Source organism: Sceloporus occidentalis, unplaced genomic scaffold, assembly GCF_023333645.1.
Source record: "Sceloporus occidentalis isolate IW3139 unplaced genomic scaffold, rSceOcc1.0.p SCAF_2, whole genome shotgun sequence".
Taxonomy (NCBI): Eukaryota; Metazoa; Chordata; class Lepidosauria; order Squamata; family Phrynosomatidae; genus Sceloporus; species Sceloporus occidentalis.
In genome coordinates, this window is record NW_028316982.1 from 108,596,592 (window position 1) to 108,605,625 (window position 9,034).

Here is a 9,034-nt window from a genome sequence, read left to right on the forward strand (position 1 = left end):
GCCCCATAAAAATAGGCTTTAGGTCAAATCCTTCCCACCTCTATAGAAGCATCTCAGTCCCTGCACCTATTTAGAGTTAGAAATATGATGATGATCTTCCTTCTTTGTATATTTGAATGCATTGTCAAATCTGAGTTGTGTGGCATGCTGTGTGTATGTATATTCCCCCTATATATTGGGTAAAGGTGACTTCCGTTTGATAGGCTGTGCATTGCTTCATTGTCTTCCTTTCTGCCTGGACTCACTCTGTATGGCATAGTCAGTTTCCTACTGCCAACTTGATAAGAGTCAACATATCACATTGTTGCTACTACAGAGAAGAGTTCATGCAACAGCAATGAATATTCCCGCTGAGCAAATGCAGTTTCTTGGCCCTAACTGGCCTTAAAAATGCCACATCTCTTTCACCAACTGCATGTGAGACTGTAAAACAATGGAGACAAGAACACCAAAATGTAAAAAATAATGGCTGTTAGAGATGGAAGAAAGTTCTCTTGATTGGAGCAGTCATTTTGGTCCCATGTTTGGTCTTTAATCCTAGTAGCTTTGGAAAGGAAAGAAAGGGTAACATTCTTGAACTGATGGCAGGTCATGTTTACAGTTCACTGTCGCACAATTAATAGGGAAGGTCTGTCTTTTTATGACAGGGTTCTGAGTAGTGTTACAGCAGTACAGCAGAGTAAAAAGTGGTGGGGTATTAATCTATAGGGATTGTCCTGAATTAGGACATTAACAGCAGGTCATCAAACATATCAAAGCATCTCAATTTCTGTATCTGTTTCAGTTCCATCTTTACATGGCTATATGCACGCATGCAGTCTTCTCCAGGTGTATCTATATCTACCTATATAAAGATATATCAGCTCAATATCATTTTGATTGTCATGGCTCCATTCTATGGGATCTTAGAATTTGCAGTTTGGTGAGTTGCTTAAAATTCTCTGCCAGAGAACTCTGGAGCTATAATTTGGAAGAGAGAGCTAGAACTCTCTTGTGGAGAATTGTAAGAGCCTTGGCAATCCTGGTATTTGTAGCATTACACACACACACACACACTAGTATTTATAGCATTAAACCACAGCAGTTAAAGTGATTCCAAACTGATATAACTGTATAGTGTAGATACACTCTGTCAGCCTATAAGATCCTTCAACGGCAATTACATGTACAGTATTTTTGAACATATAAGCAGTGCTCAGTATCATTTCAAAGCTGAATCCACTTATTTGCTTTCTTACTCTCACAGGCAGACCCTTCCCACTTCATGTGGACTTAGTAGTATCCCTAGGTTTGGTGTCACCCAGTGCAGTAAGTCATGGTGTAACCCCCCTCATTGACCTCCTTCTCCCATTTCACACCATATAGAATCTTTAGTAAATTTATTTGGCACTAATGTTATTCATAAATTATAATTCCCATATACCACTGAATATAATGCTAATAGTTCTGACATAAACAACTAGCAAAATTAAAACTATATCTTCAAATTACAATATCATACGCATAATCTAAATGTATTTACTTATACACAGTGACGATCTGGTTAAAATGTAATGTTTTTAAATAAAATTTTAAAAGTTTTTTTTTAAATCAAAATTTATTTTATTTAAATTAAAAATTAGAAATATTAATTTTTAAGTTTAAAAAAATTCTGGGGCCCCTCCTTTCTTCTCCCATTGAGGTTCACCTGACTCCCACAATCTCTTAACGCATTTGAAAGAGATACAGGCAAAAGCTACAATAGTTTTTTGTGGGTTTTTCGGGCTATGTGGCCAAGTTCTAGAAGAGTTTGTTCCTGACATTTTCCCAGTATCTGTGTTTGGCATCTTCAGAAAAATGATGATGCCCGCTACAGATGCTGGTGAAATATCAGGAACAAACTCTTCTAGAATATGGCCACAAAAAACTATCGATGCCGGCCATGAAAGCCTTCGACTTCACAAATGCTACAATGTTTCTGCCAAAATACAAGTATTTGAGCAGAAGTGGTGTCACCTGTGCAATCCGCACACCCGCACCCCTAGTGATGCTACTGAGTGGACCCCCTATGGTTCTGTTCCTCTTTGTGTATTACTCCTTTCTCCCGGTATCTTTCCTTCAGTGGCCACATAGGGAAGAAGACAGGGCTCTTGTACTTTTCATAATTAGGCAGTGAAGATTTCAGCAAGTGAAGCTTTCACACTTTGTGAAATAGGACCCTCGTGTCTCCCCCCCCATGATCATCCTAATCCACATCCTATGTTACTGTCCCTTGTGTGTTCCTCCCAAGTGTTCTTCTACCTCCAAGTACGAGAACATGCTCTCTGCCACCTCCCATCCTCCATGTGCTCCCCTATGCACTTTCTTTCCCACTTTCCTTTTCCCTCCTCATGTCCTCTCCTATCTTTCTCTTTCTGCCTCTTTGCCTGCTCCATGCCTAAACCATAATGATGTGCACATAAATACCATTGACTTCAACTGGATTCACTTCTTTCTATATTGATTCTTAGAACTGTTACCTTTTTGTTTCTTTTTGTTTCTGCTAGAAAATTCAAAACACCAGGCTCTTCCTCTGACCTCATCATGAAATTGCAAAAGATCACAGAAAGAGGCCACATTAACCCCATAATCTGTGCATCATTTTAACGGGATAATCCTACATTTTGGTTTTTGGCTACTGCGTTGCTGTCATGCATGCCAAAGGATTAAGCAAACACAAATAGAACTAATCCTTCGCTCTCTTCTCCCAATAGATAGTAGTGCTCAAAGATCACTGCTCATGCACCAATTCAACAACAACAACTACTCTTTTTAATTACCAGGCAGAAACAGGATATCTAAAGAAAGGAACACATCAAAAATAAAATAATTCAAGCCTGTCGAGGACTCTTTTGTACATGATTTCTGACCGACAGTTGAAGCTGAAACCATTTGTCAATGTCCCAGGGGATTGTGGAAAGGGAGAACTTGCTCATTGCATTCTTTATGGAATGATGTAGTCCTGATACAGGTATAGAAGGTGAGAGGTCTGGAAACAAGGTCTTATGAAAAAAAAAATCTTTAAAAGAACTGGGTATGCCTAGTTTGGTGAAGGAAAGATTAAGGGGACAGATGGCAGGAGTCTTCAAGTAGTCTACCTGGAGGACTGTCAGGCTGAAGGTGAAGCAGATTTGTTTTCTGCTGTTCCAGGTGGAAGGACTAAAATGGCTGGGTGCCAATGTCAAGTACTGTATATACTCATGTATACGTCTAGAAATTTTAGTCAAAAAAAGATCCAAAAAACCTGGGTCGACTTATCCACGGGCCAATGTAAGTACTGTACTTTAATTCTTATTAAAAAAGGAACCATGCCCTGGTGAAAGGTGAGAGCTTAATCTCTTTTTGAAGCACTTAAAAGAAGCATCAACCCTCCCTACTATCTCATCCATGCAGTCTTTAGGGTAAGAACAAATAATTGTGCCTGTCAAAACTTTTAAAGATCTTTAGCATCGTTTTCCTTTACTTCAACCTTTACATCCTTTGTCATGTATTGCTAGGTTTTACCCTCGACTTATCCACAGGTCATATCAAAATCCATATGTTTGGCCCCAAAACCTGCCCTAGATTTATACATGAGGTTGACTTATAGTCGACTATATATGGTAACCAGATTTTGAAAAAAAATATTAGGAGAAATCTTAATGGTAAGAACCAGCAAACAGCAAAATAGACTTCCTCAGGCAGCAATGAGCTTTTCTTTATTGGAGGTATTTAAGTAGAGGCTGGATGCCCATCTTCCAAGGATGCTTGAGTTGCAAGACTCTTGCACTGAAATCTGGAGTAAGTCAATATTTCTCAGGCTATCTGATGTAGGAGTCTGGCAGATCCCCCCCCCCCCGCTATGTTCAAGGGAATGGCACCATATTTGAGTTCCCTAACTAAACTGTTTCTTTCCTGAAACTTGCCAGTGACCCACATTGACTAGCTTAGGGTTTGGGGACCACACTTTTGGCAGCACTAGCACAGATGACCACCAAGACCTCTTCAAACTAAAAAAGTGCCATGAATCTACAATCTCACCTTGAAGACAGGGCACAGAGGATTGCTTTCATATGGTATGGAAAAAGAAATTCTTTCTAAAATGCTACTAATAATGCTTTCTGTTAATTAACTAGACTAGGTTAGGAGCTGAGCTTGGCAAAAGTTAGTTTTTTGATGACAACTCTGGCCATGCTAGCAGGGGTTTAACTTTTCCAAGCTTTGATTTGACCCAATTGTTTATGATCGCCTCTAAGCATGGCAGGCAGGGAAGGAGTTAAGAACTGTCCTCATTTCTCCATCCCCCCTTTTAAAAAATTATATTTCACTGTTTTTTTCAGTCCCTGACATCCCATCTGTTCCCATCACTATCCGTAATTCTTCCCAGCATTCTCTAGGGAAGGCTGTACAATACCCTGGAATGTTAACAATCCTAAACAGATTGGGGACTACATATGGGACCAAAATGATTAGATCATAAGGAACCCAATCACATTGGCTACCTCAGACTTGTATTTCAAATGCTGGATTTCAGATGCTTTATGGTGCCATGAATATTTTATACAACATGGAGGTTAGATGGTTGCTATTGCCCTCTTTCTCTCTATCCCCACTGGGACCATATAAACAAGAGTATTTGATTGTAGGAATTTAATGAATATCTTAGCCTTACATTTCACAGATGCTGATTATTTTGCCACCTATTATAATTGCAGCCATATACACCACTATCCTGTTTTTTCAATATGGCAAAAGCAAGGGAACCATTAAAAGCCTGCCTCAGTGTTTTTTTATTATTATTGCATATTACGAAATAGATTACAAAAACCTTAACATATTATACTAATGCGCTTATATACATTTATGTTTGGCTTAACAAAACAAAACAAGCATAACCAGTATTTAAATAAAATTGTATCTTTAAACCATCCTAGTTGTTTTGTGCTTCATTTCCTCCCACTAATTTTAACTAAATATGCTTCCATTTGATAGCATTTGCCTTGTGTGTTTGTTTCCAGAAGTTTAATTTTACTTCCTCTTAATGTTATTATCTATATATAACTTCAGTATATCTATGGCTCTTTTTAAAATTGTTATTGCATGTTCATATATGGAAATAAACATTCACAGCCAAATTCAAATCTATTCATCCAGGTAGGGCATTTGAGGGCATTTAAAATTTGGGTGGCTCTCCCCCCTCCTATGCCCCCTTCTGTCACCGGCTTTCAGAAAAATCAAAGAGTAGCCCATTTGACATAAATTTTCACCTTAAGCAAATTTTGGGGTGAATTTTCAAGTTCCAAGCCAGCTAGAGTATATGGTGGAATTTCAAGGGCATTTAAAAGAACTTCATGATAAATCTACATAACCACTATTGTGTCAATGGGTTGTCTTGCTACCATTTGAAGTTGAATTATGCTCAAATAATGCTCAAGTAAAAGCCTAAATAGGAATAAGAGTCATTCCTACCATTAGATCAAGGTGGGCAACTGTTGAGTAGGTGGGCCTACCCCCGGCGGGCCATACTAGTGCACCCAGCATGACCAGAAGTGGTGTTAGTCACTTCCAGTTTCAGCCATTTTATTTTTATTTTCATTGTTTGCTTTTGAGGTTGAGGATGTGAAGGGCTTCGGGTGTAGGGTGAAAACTGCTGCAATTTGCAGTGTTTTGAGCTCTTAGGGTGGGTGGTTGGATGAAAAAGCGAAGCGGATTGTGTGTTGGTACAGAGATGAGTAAGAGGCCAAGTGGCCTCTGTATCATTGCTTGCCGTAATTTTTTTTCTCGCTCACCCACAAATCAATTGCACAAGCGCATGAGTGGTCAGCAGCACCACTGACCCGTCACATACCCTGTGAAGCAAAATAATGACAAACACATCATATTGCAAACAATAAAATGGATTTAATAAAATCATTAACAAACTGGCTGGTCCAACAGGAGGCCTTGGGGAAGAGGGAGACAGGAGACAGGGTGTGTGTGTGTCATGGCTAGACAGGCATGTGCTGTGCCAATGTGTCACTGGGCGCATTAATACACCATATGAACAGTCAATTGATCATGTGTTCAAACAGACAGTCACATGAGCTGTCCAATAGGATGGCACTGGGTGGAATGGGAGAAGTGATTGATTGCTACTAGCAGATTATCCTTGCACTTGTGCACATGCATGTGCAGCAGATCAGAGAAAGTAATGACATGGCATGGCATGACTTGTAGGTACAATTGCTTGTTATGGCAGGACCATCCTAGCAATGATAGGGGGTGGTGTGGACTGCATAGGTTGTCGGCCTGTTGTGGGATCTGGTGGTGCAGTTAGCGGATTCTCCCCATGAATTAGGAAACCCCAGGATGAACCCCCCATGAATTAGGAAACCCCAGGAAGCTTTTCCCTTCCATCTGCTTTTGGCCCTTGATTCATGGGGTGGTTTCACTTCAGTCAATAAAGTATTTGAGGAATTCTGAGACAGCAAGTTAAGAGGAGTTAAATTGCTTTCAAGAGCTTCTCACTTTTGAGCTGAATAAAATTTTAATTCTGAACAGAGTACAATTTTCAAAGTGAGCCTTATGTTGCAACACACCAAAGAGGGAATTTGATTATAGACAATACAGGAGGGATTAACTTGCAATTACAAATATATTTTGATAGTCAAGAGATGTCCAATTTCAACAACTGATGATACTGAGGGAGCATAATCTTTTATTGCATGCTGAAGAAAAAGAAGTGGAAATGGTGTCTGGGGAAATCAGAGGAATGAACTATTATGGCCTTGCTTTTCTCCCATCCCCCATGGATCTGTATAAGGGAAGCATGTGGAAAAAATTGTAGCCAGATGGTGTCTGACATCTTGAAGGATTCATAAAATATATGGACCTGGTCAAGGTTTCCATTTGAGAAATTGTAAATTACACCAATATCATTGGAAGCAATAGTGGAAATACCACCATCTCCTCTTAGCCATGAATCCATGAGGATGAAGAAGATGTTAATAGGGAAATCATTTTTAAAATAACTTATTATGTTCTTATTTTTCTTATTTTTAATAATCGGAAAATACTACCAGTTACTTGACAGGGCTGATGTAAAGTTTGCTGTATTATGTACAGGTGTAGCCTATAATATTTGCTTCAAGGAGCTTAAGTCAGTGTACATGGACCTCCTACTCTTCATTTTTATCTTTACAACAACCCTATAATGTAAGGTACACTGAAAGATAGTGTTTCAAGACCAAATAGAGATTTGAACCTAGGTCTCCCTTGGGGAAGTCTAACTCTTCTGTCTTCTTGACATTCATTTAGCTTTTCTCAACCTCTCTGATATGTTCTAATTAACCAGAAATTCTCTGGTTTGCTTTCACTTTGCTGCTCCCCCAACTACAGTATTAAGGTTGCTCTAAAATCTAGAGAGAGTCCTATGTATGGGGGAAAATAGTTATTTAATTTTAAACATTTATATCTCATCACTTGCCTGTTAATGGGATTCAAGCTGGCTAACAATGTATTTAAAACAATACATGTTTTAAATCGTTTTCTGCTGCTCCAAAGAACAGGACCAGAAACAATGGATTCAAACTGCAGGAAAATAGATTCCACCTCAACATTAGGAAGAATTTCCTGACATCAAGAGTGATTTGACAGTGGAACACATGCCTTGGAGTGTGGTGGAATCGCCTTCTTTGGAGGTTTTTAAACAGAGGCTGGACGGCCATCTCTCAGAGGTGCTTTGATTGTGTCTTCCTGCATAACAGGTGTTGGACTGGATGGTATTTGGGGGTCTCTTCCAACTCTAGGATTCTGGGATTCTAAGTTTAAAAACATAGAGACATCAAAATAAAAGTATAAATATAAGATTTTTTAATAAGTTAAAATTTATGAGTTAAAATATTAAACCTTAAAATATTAAAATGCATTTAAAACAATATATAAACCCTTTAATCAATGTCAGTTTGAAAAATGCTGGTGGCATAAAAATACTTTGACCTGTTGCTGGAAGGAGAGCAAGGATGAAACCATCCTGGTCTCTCTGGGGAAGGAGTTCCTGAGCTTGGGAGCAGCCATCAAGAAGGCCCCTTCCCTTGTTCCCATCAAAAGAGCATGAGAAGGTGGTGCAACAGAGGGAAGGACCTCTCCAGATGACTCTAATGAGCTCATATAGGGAGATGCTTTTCAGGGCTTACCTTAAGAATCTTTGCACATATTACTTTCAAGGGGTTTATCTAAGATGTAAGTGTATATATGAAAGCATAAAAAAACAAGCATATGTTTCAAAACTGGAATAAAAAGGCTCCTCTGGGATCAGCAGCTTTTATTTAAAGCTGCTGAAGGCCACGTGCAGAGCATGGATTTCATGCTGCCCATCTGTGATGCTGACAATCTATCTCACAACTGTATGCTCATTATTTGATGTCTTTCCCATGTGAATGAGGCTTCCTAGATGTGAATCCGTTGGGAATTCTGTCATATCACTTCTTGTACAATCCTTTTGTTACCAGAAGAAGTTCATACAAATGTATCTGACAACTGATATCTGCATTACTTGAATGGCAAAAGCTGCTGGTGATTCCCATATCAAAGGTTTGGTAAATCAGCTCTGGATTTTAAGAGTGACATCAAAAGAATTGTCCATAGGGCTGAAATTATTTGGGAAATAACATTTCAGAACCTTGGACCTTGGATTACTCCTCTAAAATTCAAACTACAACTTGGAATAGATCCCAAGTAGATCAATACCTATAGAACCCTGATTAAGGGTTCGAATATGAAATGGAATAAACTGGAAATGAGTTTGGGCTTTTACCTGGCACCCTGAACCAGAACACACCATACTGCAGCATTTTGTGATCACTCCTGCTTGTTGTTATTACAATGCAGAAGTAAACAAGCTTCATTTCTTATACTATTCACTATGGCTTTCCATTATCTTATGTGCAGATATTCACAGTGGAATGGGACACAGCTAGGAAGACTAACTGGTCTAACTAATTTCCTTCCCTCTGCTGACACAGCTGCAGATCTGTGAAGTCAATATGCCTTAAGCCCT